This window comes from Chiloscyllium plagiosum, chromosome 15 (assembly GCF_004010195.1).
Source record: "Chiloscyllium plagiosum isolate BGI_BamShark_2017 chromosome 15, ASM401019v2, whole genome shotgun sequence".
Lineage (NCBI taxonomy): Eukaryota > Metazoa > Chordata > Chondrichthyes > Orectolobiformes > Hemiscylliidae > Chiloscyllium > Chiloscyllium plagiosum.
Window position 1 is genome coordinate 7,407,595 of NC_057724.1, and position 18,157 is coordinate 7,425,751.

The window sequence follows — 18,157 nt, forward strand, 5'->3', positions numbered from 1 at the left end:
CCTGGCCAGGTAGTCACGGAGGGAACGGTCTTTGCGGAAGGCGGAGAGGGGTGGGGAGGGAAATATATCCCTGGTGGTGGTGTCTGTTTGGAGGTGGCGGAAATGTCGGCAGATGATTTGCGAAGGTTGGTAGGGTGGAAGGTGTGCACCAGGGGCGTTCTGTCCTTGTTGCGGTTGGAGGGGTTGGGTCTGAGGGCGGAGGTGCGGGGTGTGGATGAGATGCGTTGGAGGGCATCTTTAACCATGTGGGAAGGGAAATTGCGGTCTCTAGAGAAGGAGGCCATCTGGTGTGTTCTATGGTGGAACCGCTCCTCCTGGGAGCAGATACGGCGGAGGCGGAGGAATTGGGAATACGGGATGGCATTTTTGCAAGAGGTAGGGTGGGAAGAGGTGTAATCCAGGTAGCTGTGGGAATCGGCCTTTTTACCTTTTTTACAAGGGATATCAGGTCTGTTATGATTATTCAGAGAAAAACAACCTTGCACTAAGCTCAAGTCTGTAAACGCACTGACAGTGAGTGTACTCTCATGGGTATATCAGGCTTGAACCATTTAGTCACCTCACTACTGAGAATCTTCATTTAATCTTCTAAAGGTGACATGTGACACTGGAGCATTTTTAACTTCTATATGGAAAACCCAGATGTTTCCTGTGAGACTGCCTGCACTCAGATGAGCAGTCATCTATGTTATTAAAAACTGTGCCACATTGCCATATCGAGAGCAAATGTCACTGATCAAGTTCAGTGGCTTATAGGATGGAGGATGAATGATGTTCAAACCACAAATTATACTTAATTTCCTGAGGGAAGTTTTCATCATATGTTACTTTGTTTATCTGCGTAGAAGACTAGTCTAAATATATGTATGTGTCAGAATTTCTCAGTATAGAAGAATGTCTGTTTCCTGTTTTCAGGTTTCTAAAAGCAGTGTTGCCAAAGGGGTTGTGGGGGTGACCCTTCTTGCTGTCTTACTTTAATTATGTTGCCACTGTTGGATGTAGTAAGCTGCTGTGATTGCAAACTGAGAAGGTGTGAAATTACAGTAGCACAGTCAACATATCAGGCATGTGGCATCTTAATACAGTAAGGAGCTGTGAGATGTGGGTGAGTCAAGCAATTGTGACCATTTGAAATAGGTTAAATATTTTGAGATAAGCAATTAAAAGACAAAATAAGGAGGAAAATATCTTGGAAGTTATCTTAGACAATATTTCAAGACAAAATGCTTGCAAATGGAAATTGATTCAGCGTCATACTGAAACAGAGGAATTTCTTATGAGTAGCTCATATGTTTCAGCATTAATATTGGCAGCAGCTGTCATTAAAGATAGGCAGTGCACCTAAAAAGGTGTATATGATGATAGCTGAGGCACTGATTCTCACTTGGCTCTCCTCTTCGAGCTCCATTTTAATTTAGCCTGCCCCTCTCTCCCTACCTCTGTAGTGCCATTAACAAAATTTGCATGTATCTTAATTGGAAAACATGTGATTCACTAGTGGTGGTTAACAGGTGAAAAAGTACCACAGGTGATTTGGTGAGAGGGGAAAGAAAATTTGCATTGTGTCGAAAAGCATTTCTGGATGTGCAAAAAATAATGTTTCTCAATTGGTGAGGGGCTCTTGTGGTAATGTTCACATCTTGGCCCAGGGGACCACTTGCTCCAGAGGTATGTAATCACATCTCTGAACAAGTGAATGACAAAATATCTGCATCGCAGTTGGGGAGACAACCAAAGTTGTTCCCATGCCATGTGCTTCAGGAAATTTCTATCTTGGAAAAAGAAATATAGCAGTAACTCTGATTTGATCAGTTGCTTATAATCTCCCCAGTGTCTGGGCGATACTAGCAATGTATTAGATAAACATCAGAGCAAAGCTGTCAGCAACTGTAGTCAGGTCATAGCAAAGTCCTAAAGAGGATACAGGAAGACCCCCAGTTGCCAACAGGAATACATTTTGAGGTCCAGGAAATAAAAAAAGAAAACAAAATGAGGGGACAGGTTCCGGCATCAGTTTATTGGAAGAGTGCAATTTATTGATTTTTGTCAGTGAACAAAATAGACAAATGAAGATATTTTCTTTTGTGCAGAACATTACCAGATTCTCAGGATGTTCTAAATCATTTTGCACTAAGTGTTGCTACTGGGTGAGCACAGCTTATATTCGGCTATCAAACCAGATTTCAAAATGAAAAAATCTGAAATTACTGTGAATTTTCATTATCCATCAGTAGTATTGAAGCGGATAATTAAGATTTGACTAACTTGAGTTGGAAGTGTTAACTATCAAGTGCTAAAATCCTAGAAATATAATGTGTACATAACTATTGTGATCGATGCTCTCCTGCATTAGTGTGCAGAATGAACATTTTTGAGAAGTGAAGTGGCGTCTTGCATATTTATAAAATATATGCTCAACCTTGATTTCCCTTTGTAACGCAGTACCAATTTGCCCCTTGTGGGCTAATTGCTTGGTCTCTAGGCTGTGGTTTCAGAATGCTGCGGTAGCAATGCCTGCAAATCAAGCAAATTGATGTCTTGAACCATCCATACGGTAGCCCCAGTTTTTTTCAAAACTTGCACCGATTACATGTTCAAGCTCAGTTTGTGAACATAGAAACATAGCACAAACAATGTTTTGAGGAATACAGCTGATAGCCGACAGAGCTGATATGCACACGGCAGACATCTGCTAGTTGCATGACAAATTGTGTTCAATTCATTCTGGAATTTACAAGTGTGTTTCAGACTTGATTCCATGTTATTGACTCTACAGGTCATTCCAATTATAGCAATGTTAATCTTTTTTTTTGTTCCTATTCATTCCAGTGTATCTATTCGACTCCAAGTCCAGAACATTGACTATTGAGTACCCAAGCCTGATATTAATGACACACTCATGGCCTCGATATGATGCCAATAGACGTACCACTCTGTTATCACCAGTAATGTAACATTTGGATGGTTTGTTTCATGTGATTGGACCTTTCTGATAGAGAAAGCAGAAATCTTCCTCTGAGGTCATTAGAAAGGGGCAGGAGTGCTGCATGGAGGAGGGTGATGAGAAACAGTGACAAGAAGTTGCGGAGGTGCTTTAGGGGACAATGTGGGGAGGAGCAGCAGTCCAGGAGGAAGGGGGGCATTCCCCAAGTGAGTGTTCTTCCTCCAGAACCAGCCAATAAAAATGATCGGTACTGCTGCTTTCCTCCCAGTTGTGACCTGACCTTGGCACTGATGTTGCTGGTCACAGGTCTGGCTTGCTATTTCAGTATTGCATCTGGTGAGCTATGTTGGAATGTCTACTGGGGCACTGCAGCTCACATGATGAATTTACGTCAGGTCAGAGTATATTCTCCACTGCGAGGGGCTGCCAACTAAAAGTCAAAATGTACCCTAATACTCACCGCCGATTCAGCTGGAGGTGTAAGTTGTTTTTATTCAAATCCGTTTGAGCAAATTGAATGAGCAAATGTGAGCAAAGGCAGATGTCCTTACCTTGCTTGGCTTGCTCCTGCTGCTATAATATCAGAAAAAGAAACTGGCACAGGAGTGACCATTTAGCACCCAAATTATTGTTTTGTCCCTTTTTGTTTCCAGAACTTTAAAAAAATCCTCTAAAACCACATAAAAATTAGTTTTTGGAGTGAACATGTCAGTTACTAGTTACATCATTGTTTAGTCACAGCAAAGAAAAATTTCTTTTTTTCCATTTACTCTAATGAAGTCACCTTGCTGGAATGCTAACTTTCTGTCTACTAATGATGTTTGAACTGCTGAGTGTTTCTGCATTTTTACTTTTAATTTTTGTGCACCAATAATGCTTATCTAAAAATGCTAACTGTTTATGACCAGCTTTTGCCTCAGTAGCTGAAACACATATTCTCCCATTGTGAAATGTCCAGAAAATACTGAACTATGACACAATGATTTATTAATATTTTGGCTGTGTCACTAACTTGCTGTATTGGGTGACAAAACTTGAGTTATTGATTTCTGGAGGCAATCCTTGTTGTAGTAGTTCTCAATCCATGAATGGCAGAACCTCTGAAGAAAAGTGAAGATGGATTTTAAAAGTTTGTAACTTTTATATTAAAAATAAACTTATGTTTCTGCCAGGAATCAGCCATTTGCTTCATATAATGTCTCTTCATTTCCATTTGATTCATGGTATTGAATGTGTTCGCTGATCAGTAAGATCAAACAATAAAAATTTGAATATGTCAGCTTAGCCTTTGAAGCAGAGATCTTGTTTAAGAGATGGTGAGACAACTCCGTCTTTCCTTCTCCCCCCATCTTGTCTACCTACTCTTGCTTGTACAGAACAACTTCAGTTATCTGAACGTCAATAATCCGAATTTCTGATTATCCGAACAAGATCTCAAGGTCCTGTAAAACTGTCATCTGTTATCTGAACAATTAGTTATCTGAACAAAATACTCCCCACTCATCTTGTTTGGATAATTGAGGTTGTTCTGTACACATGCAATCTGTATAAGAAAAAGGAGTCAGCCGCTCAGCCTCACCGAGCCTTTTCTGCCATTCAGTCAGCTTATGACCGAATGTTTTCCTGAACTCTTGTTCTTCTGTCTGTCACCATATTCGTTCAGTTTACATACACACATGCACACAGACAAAACCATGTACCATTTACAAAGTGTCCTTCAACTCACCAAGACTCCAAACGTCTGATTTCTATCACTTTGAAAAACAAGGCCAGCAGAGGAATGGAACACCAGGGGAAGTTTCACCCAAGGCCACACCCCATCCTGGAATTATATTGTCATTCTTTTACTCTACCTAAGTCTGAAACTTGGAACTGCCTCTTTAACTTTAACACTGTAAATGTACGAACACTCCACATGGACAGTAGTGGTTCATAAAAGCAGCTCGTTACCATCTCCAGAGTAATTAAGAATGAACAATAAATGCTGACCTAGCCTGTGGTGCCCAAATCCCATGAAAGAATGGCCAAAAAACCAGCAGGAATTCAAGGGAAAAGACTTGTGACTTTCAAGTTGGGCAGGGCATGCTTTATGAATTTTATGTTTGAAGAAAGCATTTGGTCATTTACCATGTGAGGTTCAAAGTTGTGAAACAACTGAGTTTCTGCTGTGGGTAAAAGAGTGGTTACCTTGCAGAATGTCCTTGTGCTTGAAAAGCTATCGATCTCCGTCTTGAATATGGCCATCAACTGAGCATCCAGTATCCTCGGGGTAGAGAATTCCAAAGATACACAACTCTTGAGTGAAGAGATTTTCAGTCATCTCAAACCTGAATTATCCAGAGATTATGATCTACATTTCTGGAGTTTGCAACCATGCAAAAGTTGTTCAGATTGTGTGCCATAGAATTTTATACATTTCAATGAGATCAAATCACATTCTTCTGAACTCCATAGTATAAGCAAAATTAACACATTTCCTTCTCGTAGGGTAACCTTCTCATCCCAGAAATCAAGTGATTGAACCTTTGTTCTATCACCTCTAAGACAAGGGTAGCCTCTTTAGCAGAAGGTAGATTTGTTTGTTGCAGTACTAGCAGGCCACCTGGGCTGGAATTACAATATTTTTGTGAAAGTGCTGTTGCAAGCAAAAAAGTATTTGAAATTCAAATGATAGATTTGAAGGCACAGATGCCATCATACTGTGTGCAGATGTAACATTTGAGACGTTATTTGATTGCATAATGATATTGTACAGCACAGTAATTTGGGAAATAAAGAAATAAAATTGCATTGTCTATGAAACAGATGTGAAAATTCTGAAAATGGCTATTTTTTCCATTATGGAAATTTGCTTCCACCTTCAATAATCATGGAACCAAAAAAAAAATCCCTGAATGCTTTTAAGAATGAATTCTCATTTCAAGGTGTTTGATAGTATATGGTAGAGATTGCTAAAGGGAGTAAAGAACAGAGAAGATTGTTAATTCATACCAAAACAAATACAGTTCAAAATTTTGTCTTCATGTTCTGTGACACACGCACCAAATAAACTGACCATCCTGTGGCTGACCACTTCAATTCCCCTTCCCATTCCACCAAAGACATGCAAGTCACCTGACACCTGGAGGAAGAACACCTCAGCTTCTGCCTTGGGACCTTCCAATGTTGACTTCACCATTTTCCTCATCTCCCCTCCCATCTCATTCCAGATCTAATCCTCCAACTCGGCACTGCCCTCTTCACCTGTCCTACATGTCCATCTTCCATCCCATCTATCCACTTCACCCTCCCCTCTGACCTATCACCATCCAACCCCCCTCCCCGGCATCTACCTATTACCTTTCCAGCTACTTAACCCTTCCTCTCCCAGCCCCATCCCCACCTCACCCTCTCATTTATTTTTCAGCCCTTTCCCTCCCCCCACCACCATTCCTGATGAAGGGCTTACACCCGAAACATCACTCCTCCTGCTCCTTGGATACTGCCTGACCAGCTGTGCTTTTCCAGCCACACACTTTATGACTCTGATCTCCAGCATCTGCAGTCCTCACTTTCTCTGATTACTAGTTTGCTGCATGTCAGAAATTAATCCCAATAAAATTTCCGTCATATGGTCCCAAGGGACTTAACTGATTGAAAACAGACTAGGCGGAGGTGGGTACTGCAGATGCTGGAGATTAGAGTCAGGGATTAGAGTGGTACTGGAAAAGCACAGACGGTTAGGCAGTATCTGAGGACAAGAAAACTTGAATGATGAAGGGTTTTGTCCGAAACATTGATTTTCCTCCTCCTCGGATGCTGCCTGATCTGCTGCGCTTTTCCAGCACCAGTCTAATCTTGATAGAAAACAGATGCAGAGTCAGGAAGAGAGAGAATGGATAAGAAGTCTAACATAACAATGAGCGATTATATAACCAGCATACAAGAAAGGTGGTCTAGTGCTGTGATTTGTCTTCATGGAGTTCATTTTTATTTAGTATGACTTCTGTGATCAGCTAAATTGTCAGATTATTTGCAATTATTTAACCTAACATCTTGGTCTTGGCAGTCATTCCTAATAGGTGTTATGAAGCTTGTGGGTTTACCTTTAAGAGAGTTAAAAGCAGCAGAACTATTAGACATAGCACCAAGTGTTCTCAATAAGGCAACAATGTATGTAACACTGGGTTGAACAACTCAAATAGTTCATTGCCTGGAATAAAAAAAAGAATTCAAATTTGGATAATCAGGTTAAATTATACCCAATAAAAAATCAAGTTTGAATTGAGTATATTGACAATCTTAAAAGCCAATGACACAATTTGATGCTCTGGGTTATAAGACTGGGGGAAAATCGAACAGTTGGGAGGAGAACTGCCAAGCCTAATATGTAGTAGACTGCTTGAAAAAAAAAACCTCTTTTAAAAGTACTTTTGTGATCAGTAACCTGTGATGCAGAAATTCCTAACAAGAAGAAAAGAAGACACAGAAAGATCCAAAGACAAGAACCTACAGCTGCTTGGTTTTAAGATAAGAAATATTGTTTTGTAAACCTTAGTTGGGAGTTTTATTGGACTAATATTATAGAAGGGAAGGTAAAAGATAGAAATTGTAAATCGTGGTTAGTTAATTATTCTCTGTTATACTTTAAGAAATAAAGTTGTTAAGTTTTACTTTACATTGTTCTTGGCCACTCTAATTTTTACAGATTACTGCATGTGATAAATGTTTTCTGTGTTGCTGGTTTTAAGTTAAGCTGGAGAGTTTATCCTGTGTCATAAAATAGGTCACATCCAAAATGTTAATTCTCTTCTTCTCTCTACAAATGCTGCCAGACATGCTGAGTATATCCAGTATTTTCTGTTTTTAGATTTCCAACATAGCCAGTATTTTGGTTTGCATTTCCATTGTTAGAATTAATGTTACTGTACATTTGTCATCACTGACTCTAATTTGGATGCAGGCTTTTCTTATGATACATTTATGAATTTCAATTTGCTCCTAACCTTGAACATTTAATCTAGGCTGCTGTTTCATTGAAGTGCCACCTTTCACATGAGGTGCTATACGAATGCCCTATGAAGATTCATTTAAATGCTTTGAGACAACAGAGCAGATTGGATCTATTAGTATCTAACAGTGTTTTGTTTGTCGTCCTGGTAAAATTGTCTGAATTTACATAGGTTATAAGGCAGAGTGGCCTAATTGCTCTCCAGCCAGAGAAAAGGCCTTTAAGATTTCATGTCAAACATGCTTAGAGCAGAACTTGAGTGTTTTTGAGAAAAGAGATATACTGTTAAAGCTTTTTGCCTTTTATCCATCATGACAAAATCACAAAGATGCCAAATTTCAAAGAGGACAACAATTTATACTGTATGAAAAAAGGCCACTGGTTGGTTGGCAGGTTGACAGGTTAACATTTTACCACAAGATTGCCGTAGGGGACAATTGTCACTTATACTTTTGTTTACTTCAAAAAGATGCAATGCTTGGACCTGTTACTCTTTTTGCAAAGGATGTAGCTTCCAGCAGTTATGAGAGAGACTAATTGAGACTCGGCTAATGAATTGCTTGTTAGCGTCATTCTTAGTGCCCACAGGATAGCTCAGCATTCATAATGGCAATTATTTATTATTTTCCTTGTTGCTAAGAGCAACATGAAATAAATTATACTTCATGCTAAAAATACATCCTATTCATTCAAAAGATATGTGATAAAATGGTTGATGGGATTAGAGTTTTTTGGTTACAGGGTAGGGAAGGAGTTGTTCGATATTAAGGTTAACAGTCCATTTAACAATCACACCTGTTGCAGTATGGATGGTTGTGATGCCACCAAGAATATATCTGTCAGGACAGAAGTTCATTATGTGGAGATGGTCTGTTTCTGTGCGGCCCCTGTCAGAATTTGAATTGTTCCTTATGTTCCACTTTGGGACCAAATGGCCTCTTCTTCATGAGTCGCACATATATGAAAAGTTGTCCATATTTTCCATAGAAGGTTGAAACCTGGGACCGACTTCATTTGGCTTATGTTGTCTGTCTGTCATTTGTGGAGTATTTTCATGTCGAAACTATGGGTTTTCAGACGAGCGGCTGAGCTTTCTTTTCAGCGTCCATGGAATTGCCCTGGTAATTGTCTGCCAGGATGTTTTCCTTTCAGTCATCTAAAGCTTTAATATATGCAAGTACAAAAAGCCACTTCAGCTATGTTGGTCTCAACACCCTCAAAATCATTCTAGTCTTGACTTGCTAAAGATGCAAAGTCTACCATGTTTATGTGCGGTTCCTGTGCCAGGTTGAGTAACAGCGCTCTTGATTGGGATAACAATTGTCCTCAGTTAACTATAGTTTTCATTGAATCCTTTGAACAGAGAAACACATGGGGAAGAATCTGTCTATATGATTACTTTTAGTTTATAAACAGCCACCAGGTCACCAGTCGTAAAGCTGGACATTACACTGAAGATTTTATTCCTCATCATAGAGGTCATGGAGACCAACACATGAGAGTGTCATGAACAGATGTCTAGTCTGTGCTGATCATGGAGATGCATGCACAAGAGTCTCGTGAACAGATGTCTGGTCTGTACTGATCAAGTATTCAATTTAATTTTAACAGATCTGTACTTCACGACATTTCCTCGCCTTAGTTTCATAACCCTTAGTATTCCTGCCAAACACAAACATATCATCTCAATTTCGAAATTTTAAGTGGAAATTTAAATTCCTCTTTGTGTGATGCAGTCCATCCTGACCTCACCCTTGCTTGACTGACCTCGAGTTTGACAGTTTGTTTCCTTATTATGGTCGTCCCCACCAACAAAACTTGTTCCTCTCCATTCACCCACAGATGTTAAATGTTCCATACTCAATAAAATTTAACCTGTTCTCATGATTTAACTATTACTATCCTAGAATGCGGACTACACCCCCCCCCCCCCCACCCCCCCCCACTCCATTTGGTTTTGTTGCTAATAAGATGCTTGACAGTGGGGAATATAGTACGTTGCCTGCACGTGCACAACAGACCTCACCTGGCGGGCTCTGATACAAATACACTCGGCAGCCCCAAAGTTTGCATTGAGGGTAGCTATCAAAATTTTTTTTTTTGGAGTGGCTATTTTTTAATTTTCAGGGTTCATGTTTTCATTCTCACCAACTCAATGTTTGGCTGTTGCCATCATGTAGGCAACTTCTGAAGTTGTGTTGACATTTGGTGTATTCAGACACTCCCAGAAACCGATTAGAGGAATTCAACAATATCCTGAAAGTACAACTCTCGGTTTAACTTAAAGCTACAATACACAAGGAAAGTGGAAATTTCCTAGATATCACTTTTTTTCTTTAAGTTCATGAAAGATAGCAAGGTCTAAGTTAGCAACAAACATCTTTTTTTTTCGAAATAACTGATTTTACTTTGTTTTAAAAAAAGGCATCAGCCTAAACACACATTTCACTAGCGACTGTGTTTCTGTCATATTTGCACAAATGTGGAACGTTGCTGGGATCTAATGAGACCTTTGAGGCAGGACATGTTGGAGTACACTTAAGAGGAAGATCAGGAAGGCAAAAGGCAAGAGATAGCTTTGGCAGGTAAGGTTAAGGAGAATCCAAAGAGATTCTACAAGTATTTTAAGGACAAAAGGCTAACTAGTGAAAGAGAGAAAGTAGGGCCTCTTAAAGATCAGTGAGGCCATCTATGTGTGGAACCACAGGAAATGGGTGAGATTCTAAATGAATATTTTGTGCCAGTATTTACTGTGGAGAAAGACATGGAACCTAGGGAACTTGGGGAAACAAATAGTGATGTCTTGAAAATGGTGCACATCACAGAAAAGGAGATATTGGAGGTCTTAAAACATGCAAAGGTAGATAAATCCCTGTGATCTAATCAAATCCAACCCAGATTTGGAGATGCTGGTGTTGGACTGGGGTGGACAAAGTTAAGAATCACACAACACCAGGTTATAGTCCAACAGGTTTAATTGGAAGCACACTAGCTTTTGGAGTGCTGCTCCTTCAGGGCATTGTGGGAAGCTCGGGAAGAAATTTGAGTCCTTAGTAGAGGTATTTGTATTATCAACTGCCATGGGTGAGGTGCTACAGCCTGGTGAGTCCGATGTCAATGATGGGTAAGTTGTTGGAGGGCATTCTGAGAAACAGAATCTATATACATTTGGAAAGGCAAGGAGTGATTAGGGATAGTCAGCATGGCTTTGTGTGTGGGAAGTCTTGTCTCAGAAACTTGATGTGTTTTTTGAAGAGATGACTCAGGAAATGGATGAAGGTAGAGCTATGGGCCTCCATGTCTACATGGACTTTAGCAATGCCTTCAATAGGCTTCCATGTGGTAAAATGGTTAGTCAGGTCAGATCAAGTGGGATCCAGAGAGAGCTAACCAGTTGGATACAAAATTGTTTTGTGGGAAGGAGATAGAGGGATGGTGGTCGAGGGTTGTTGTTCAGACTGGACTCTGTGACCGGCGTTGTGATACAAGGATCATTTGTATAAAACAATTTAGATGAGGATATAGGCAGCATGGTTTGTAAGTGAATAACACCAAAATTGATGGTATAGTGGACAATGATGTAAGTTATCAAAAAGTAAAACAGAAGCTTGATCAATTTGGCCAGTAGGCTGAGGAATGTAGATGCACTTCAATTTAGCTAAATGCAAGGTTATGCATTTTGATAAGACAAACCAGGGCAGGACTAAGTTAATGGTGGGGCCATGGGGAGTGTTGTCAAACAAAGAGACCTTGGGTTTCAAGTACATAGTTCCTTGAAAGTGACGTCACAAGCAGACAGGATGGTGAAGAAGACGTTTAACATGCTTGCCTTCATTGGTCAGTGCATTGAGTACAGTGGATGGGCTGTTATGTTGCAGCAATGCAGGACATTGGTGGGACACATTTGGAGTACAGAGGAACCTCGATTATCTGAACGAGATTAGATTAGATTACATTACAGTGTGAAAACTGGCCCTTCGGCCCAACAAGTCCACACCGACCCGCCGAAGCGCAACCCACCCATACCCCTGCATTTACTGCTTACTTAACGCTACGGGCAATTTAGCATGGCCAATTCACCTGACCCTGCACATCTTTGGACTGTGGGAGGAAACCGGAGCACCCGGAGGAAACCCACACAGACACGGGGAGAACGTGCAAACTCCACACAGTCAGTCGCCTGAGGCGGGAATTGAACCCGGGTCTCAGGCGCTGTGAGGTAGCAGTGCTAACCACTGTGCCACCGTGCCGCCCACTATGCCACCGTGCCGCCCACGGGCGGGCAATATTTCATTCGGATAACTGATCATTCGGTTAATTGATTCAATGCCTTTCCTCTGTGGCTCGGGGTTTTCTGTTAAGTCCGCTCCCCGTTCAGGACACTAGGCAGCAGCACACTGCGCGCAAGCCCCCGCTCGCCCCTAGAACCCTCGTCCGTCCGCGCACTCAACCCGTCCAACTCTATGCTCCTTCCACTGTGCCCACCAGCTCTCCTCCTAACCCCGCCATCTGTCCAACCCCATCCCCCTTCCGTCCTGCCCCCAAACCCATCCAAACCTGTCCCCCTTTTTCCCCATCCCATCCTCACCCAAACCCTGTCCCCCTTCTGCCCCGCCCCCAATCCGTCCAAGCTCATCCCCCTTCCACCTGCCTCCTTCTCCCCCCAATCCGTTCAACACTGTCCTACTTCACCCTCCCCACTCCCCGAACCCATCCAACACCATTTCCCCTTCCCCACCCAGACCTGTCCAACGTTGCCCCCTCACTTCCTCCCCACCCCTCCCCAAACCCATCCAACACTGCTCCTCCATCTACCCCTGCCCCCACTCCTTCACTATGATAGCCTGACTGGACACCAACAACAGGATTGGTGGTGCTGCTGTCTTTTTTTGGGGAGAGGTAGGGGGGAGGAGTCTCCAAATACCACACACACACACCGCAGATTATCTGGAGACGGTAGGTTTAGGGTACACACCTGTGTAGAACTCCAGGGAAAGTGTGGGGACAGACAATGAGGGCCGGGGGTCAGTCATTTGGAGATGGTGCCTAACTCCCATCAGTCCAGGGCTACTGTTGGCAGCATTTCAGTAAGCTGAGTTCACTTTTAATCACTGTAAACAATCGGTGTTGGAAACACGTCTTTGATGTAATGTTTCTATTGGGACCTTGAGATCTCCTTCGGATAATCTGATATTCGGATAATCGAGGTTCCTCTGTATTGTGTCCAGTTCTATTTGCCTTGCTATAGGAAGGATGTTATTTAACTGGAAAGGGTGCAAAAAAGATTTACAAGGATGTTACCGAGACTGGAAGGTTTGAGTTGTACGGAGAGGCTGGTCGGCTGGGTCTTTTTTCCCTGTAGTGGAGGAGCTGAGGCGTGAACTTAGAGGTTTATAAAATAATGAGAGGCATGGAGTCCAAAATTAGAGGACATAGGGTTACGCTGAGAGGGGTAAGAATTAAAAGGGACCTGCAGGGCAACCTTTTCCACATAAAGGGCTTGTAGAACATATATGGCATATATAGAATGAACTTCCAGAGAAAATAGTCGAAGCAAGTACAATTACAACATTTAAAAGACATTTGGATAGATTATGGGATAGGGAAGTTTTTTTTTCAGGGTGAAATGTGCTGAATATAGCTGAATATAGTTCAGTTTCAGAAATCAGTTCGAATGGATGAGTTGGGTCGAAGGGTCTGTCTCTGTGCTACGTGACTTTATGATTATACTTTCAATTAGGACTTTCTATCCTTTTTACTACTTCACATGTCGTCTCAACTTCCAATTTAGCAACTAACAGTGCTCATTACAGTAAGTTTTACAGCACTTTTTCCAAGTATAGTAACTTCCGAACATATGCAACTTAAACTAGAGAATCCTCATTCCTTTGCAAAGAATACATTACCTTAGTGATTGCAAGTTTTCTTGGATTCCATTTGACTGAGTATTTATTTGTTAATGATTAGGTTTAAAACTGTCTGCCTTTCTGTTATATATCCCTCTTGAACCCCCCCCCCACACAAACCCCTGAAAGCTATTCCCGCATCAATCCTTCCAGCCACCTGCCCATATGTATCTGACAGTCTTCACCACCTCCTCTGGTCACTTGTAGCTCCTTCTCTTCACTTCTATTCCACAACCTTCATATAGTCTGCTTCAACCCTATATACCCCATTTGCAACTTCCAGCCCCGTGATCACCCTGCACATGACATCCTCATTGTGGAGAAGGTTCCAGCAGACAGAACCCCATTTACCAGGTTAATGGTGGTATCCTTACCTCTGCTGTCCGCTAATGGCAGATCTTCGATCCCAGATTCTGCTTAAAATAGGTTCTCCCAACTCCAGCTAAAGGGGGGCCTGCCAACTCTCTCACTGCTGTCACCTGTTTATCTTTATGCCCCTTGGCCCATCATTTGCAGGTTGTTTCTCTCTCCAGCCTGCTGCTTTTAGGTCAACCAACCACACCCAACACACATGCACACACCCACTGTGTATTTTGAACACTGATTTGTGATGCATTAATCCACTGTAGCAAGTAAATAACTGTAGTTTTTAAAGTGACATAACATTAGTAAGGGCCACAAATGCTTCTCCTCATTTCAGGAAAAGTTGTTGGAGATATTTGCAATGCCAGGTGATAATCAAGTACAAACCTTTTTGGAAAACTGAACTTTTGCTTTAGAAAGGTTCTTTCTTACAGTTGTCAGTGTATGTGGCTGATTTAGTAGAGAACAAAATAGTCATGCATGGAAGTTTGGGAAAATTGATTTCATATATCACTCATGGTCTTTGTTTGTTCATTTGTTACTTCTAGAGAAACAAAGTTCTTTTTTTAAAAGAGACTGGAAATTTTTATTAAATCAATTTTTCTCAATTCTTTTTCAAGTAAAAAAATTTGGCTCCGCCTATGTCACTTATGAACAGTTTTCAGTATTTCAATGACATTTTGTCAGGTGTAATAATTGGTGCAGATTGCCAATTTCAAATTTATCTTTAATCAACCTGTTTTGGCAAGGTATGACACCACCCTGAGACATTCGGCACTTGAGCCTAGACCTATTACCACTGCATCACAAGAACCATTGTGGGTTTCATAATCTCTGACTGAGTGGTGGATTTAAGGAATAACTAAGACCAAGTGTGGTTTGCAGTGGATTTTTTTCTCTATTTCCTTTCAATAACAATGGCAAGGCAATTAATTGTAATTCCCTACTTAAACTGAATGTTGTGAATCACCCATATGATGGATGTGAAATCTTTTGAAATTGGTTAAGCCAGATGTTTTTTGGCAGGTTTCCTTCCGTAATGATGTGTGTTTTATTGTGTTCGATTTGACAATGTGAGAGCTTTAATAGTTTGTTTCCCCCCCCCAGTTAACCTGCATAAGGCTAAAGTTGGTGAATTAACCTTTTGAAATTACCAGGATTTAAACTCCTAACCTCTGTATTACTCGTCTAAAGCTGTAACCACTGAGTTACCATCTTAAGTTGGTGACATACTACACTCTTGCTGGTATTTGTAGTCTGTCACAGCACTGCTGCAGTAATAAATTGATATAAGGCCAGAGCACCAAGAATTACTTCAGTAATCACTTTTACACTTGCAATAATTAAAAAAAGGCTATTAGTGGAGTAAATTGTTTTGAAACTGATGCTCAGGTTCTCATCCTGCATTCTTGATGCTTACTGCCGCAGTTCAAATTAAGTTGATGTTTTCTCTCTTTTGTTTCCACATCATAAGTAATCCAATTAATGGAGCATAAAACTGCCTTTCACTTAGGAAAAGTTGATCTTCAAAATGCATGCTTCATTTGTGCTGAAGATTTAATCAGTTCACCTGGATTCCCAAAGGAGCTGATTTGTGGTCAACATTTTAAATCATAAGCTAAAAGAAAAATTGGTTTAATAATGCAAACCAATCGATCAAAACAGGTCCACATAATTTAAGAAGAAAACTTGCATTTAAGTATCTACTGTTATGACGTCTCGATGCCCCAAAGCTCTCTTCAGGTCATGAAGTGTGGTGGAAGTGAAGCCGTTGTTGTTTGGCAAGAAACACAGCAACCATTTTCTGCACAGTGAACTCTCTCAAATAGCAATGAAACAATGATCAGACGATTTCTTTTATGTGCTGGCTTGGACACCAGGGTAACTTATTTTCTGTTATTTGAAATAGTGTCTTTATATCTATCTGCAAAAGCATGTGAAGCATTGATTAAATATCATGTCTGATAGACCACTTCTTACATTGAAATGCCCTCTCCAAAGTGAAGTGGAATGTCAGCCCGAATTATGTGCTAGTTGCTGGAATTGGGACTTTGAGCCTAAAACCTGCAGATTCAGACGAGAGTGCTGCCTACCAAGCCAAGACTGATGTATGACTAAAACTTGAGAATGATGCAGAACGTGCGATATTGAAGCCTGTCAACCTGATCTTTATATATAATGACTGGAACAAACAGTGCTAAATAGCAGTAGCAAAAATCATGTTTTATTAGTATTTTGCTGACTGGGCTCATTGCAAAAGCACCAACACTGGTGTATGTAATCGCCTGGAGCTTTAGAAGATGTTATCAATCAGTGTTACCCCATTACTTCCACATAATGCTGTATTAGACAGCTCTCTTCTGGTGATAATGTCAGAATTCCTCACAGCAGTAAGTGCAGCCTATGCTGGTGAAGGATTTTATCATTTCACCGAGCAAAGAAAACAGTTGTGGCATTGAACAGAAAAAGCCTCCATTCTTCTTCAGGGGGATTTGATCTGAAAGAAAAGATGATCAGGAGGCAACATAATGAAGTGGAGAGCAATTTCTAAACCATTGTCAAGATAATCTCCCGGAACTGTGCACCTAGCCTCAGCAGTTATGAAACAAGCTGATTATGCTGTTTCAATATAGCGCCCGGCGAGAAATCACAGAGGTTAGGGAGGATGGAGTTCTCTCAATTTCACCTTCTGCCAGGAAACCAGAACTCTAGATGTATGAACTTAACAAGGGTAGGACTTGTAGGCACAAACTGAAAATGTACACAAGTCCGTGATATTGAGCACTAACGTGCTAACCGCCCATACAGTATTCCATGCTCATCTTCCGCATTGAAGTTTCAGCGGATTAATTGGCCGTCATTTCAGTGTGCTTTTATGATTTTGCTGCTCCATTTGCAGCATTGTACTTCAAAGCAGTTAATTGTACATTACTTTCCTGTGAAAAGGTCCAAAGGAATTTAATAAGATGCAATATAAATGCAAGCCTTGTTTTATGATAGCTATACTTGAAAAGTTCCTTATGAAGTTAAAACAATCCTTAAAATGGATGCTAAGAATATATGGTTGCTGGACAAAATTGTAGAAGACATGGAAATCTATTCATCCCACTCAGTATAACTCATCTTGAGGAATGAAACTCGTAATTTATTGTCCTTCATATTGTCTGTGTTGTGATATGGATCCATCCATCTATCATTTTACAAATTAGAAAGCAACAACAAAAATATATCTGTGGAGAAACTTGCTAGTCTCCTAATTTTCATCTCTCCCATAAGGAAAACATTCTTTCAGCGTTCACTGTAAGGAACCTTGGGCATTTTCTCATCAAACTTTTCAGAGTTGCTGTTGTACACCTGTGTAGCAGGTAGAGCTTGAACTAAGGCCATCTCACTACCACTACACCATAAGAACCCCTTCCCAGTATATGTTTCCGTAAGATTACATACATCCTGTTATCAGCACCTTCTTATAATAGTATGATTATCTACAATTTGAAGTATTTATCCCTTTTGAACAGTCATATCAACTGTAGTCATGAGTTACTTTTCTGTTAGTACTGCTTCCTAGAAATTGTATTGTCACAGCTACTGTATAAACTTTCAAATGTTCAGGGTAAATAAAAGTAATCGCATTTGACACTTGTAATTTTGAAGTTTTTTTTCCCGGGATTCTCATCGGATCGTAATAATTTTGTACTATTATCTATGATCTTATTGATTCTCAAAAGGCTGATGTTTATAAGGCACAGTATACAGGAATGGCCATTTTAAGCCTTATTTTTCCTGGAATATCTCTGTGATTTCACAGTTTCAGCATGGGACCTTTCATACAGCACAACTATTAGCGGTACCAGGAAGTCTCCGGGGCCTGATGGTCTACATCCCAGGGTACTGAAGGAGGTGGCTCGGGAAATCGTGGATGCATTGGTGATTATTTTCCAGAGTTCGATAGAT

At 40.7% G+C, this 18,157-nt stretch overlaps 1 protein-coding gene across 4 annotated transcripts in view; it reads left to right on the forward strand.

Annotated features, from left to right (window-relative positions):
• The window catches only part of LOC122557077 (kelch-like protein 13), a 122,257-nt gene that overhangs the window by 55,537 nt on the left and 48,563 nt on the right, over positions 1 to 18,157 (forward strand). The window contains exon 1 of one of the 4 annotated variants that reach the window (XM_043704364.1): positions 3,399 to 3,423. The exons of the other annotated variants lie outside the window; for them this stretch is intronic. The gene's annotated coding sequence lies outside the window, so the exon portion shown is untranslated. Of the gene's footprint in view, positions 1 to 3,398; positions 3,424 to 18,157 lie in introns of those variants that run through there. 4 annotated transcript variants of the gene reach the window in all.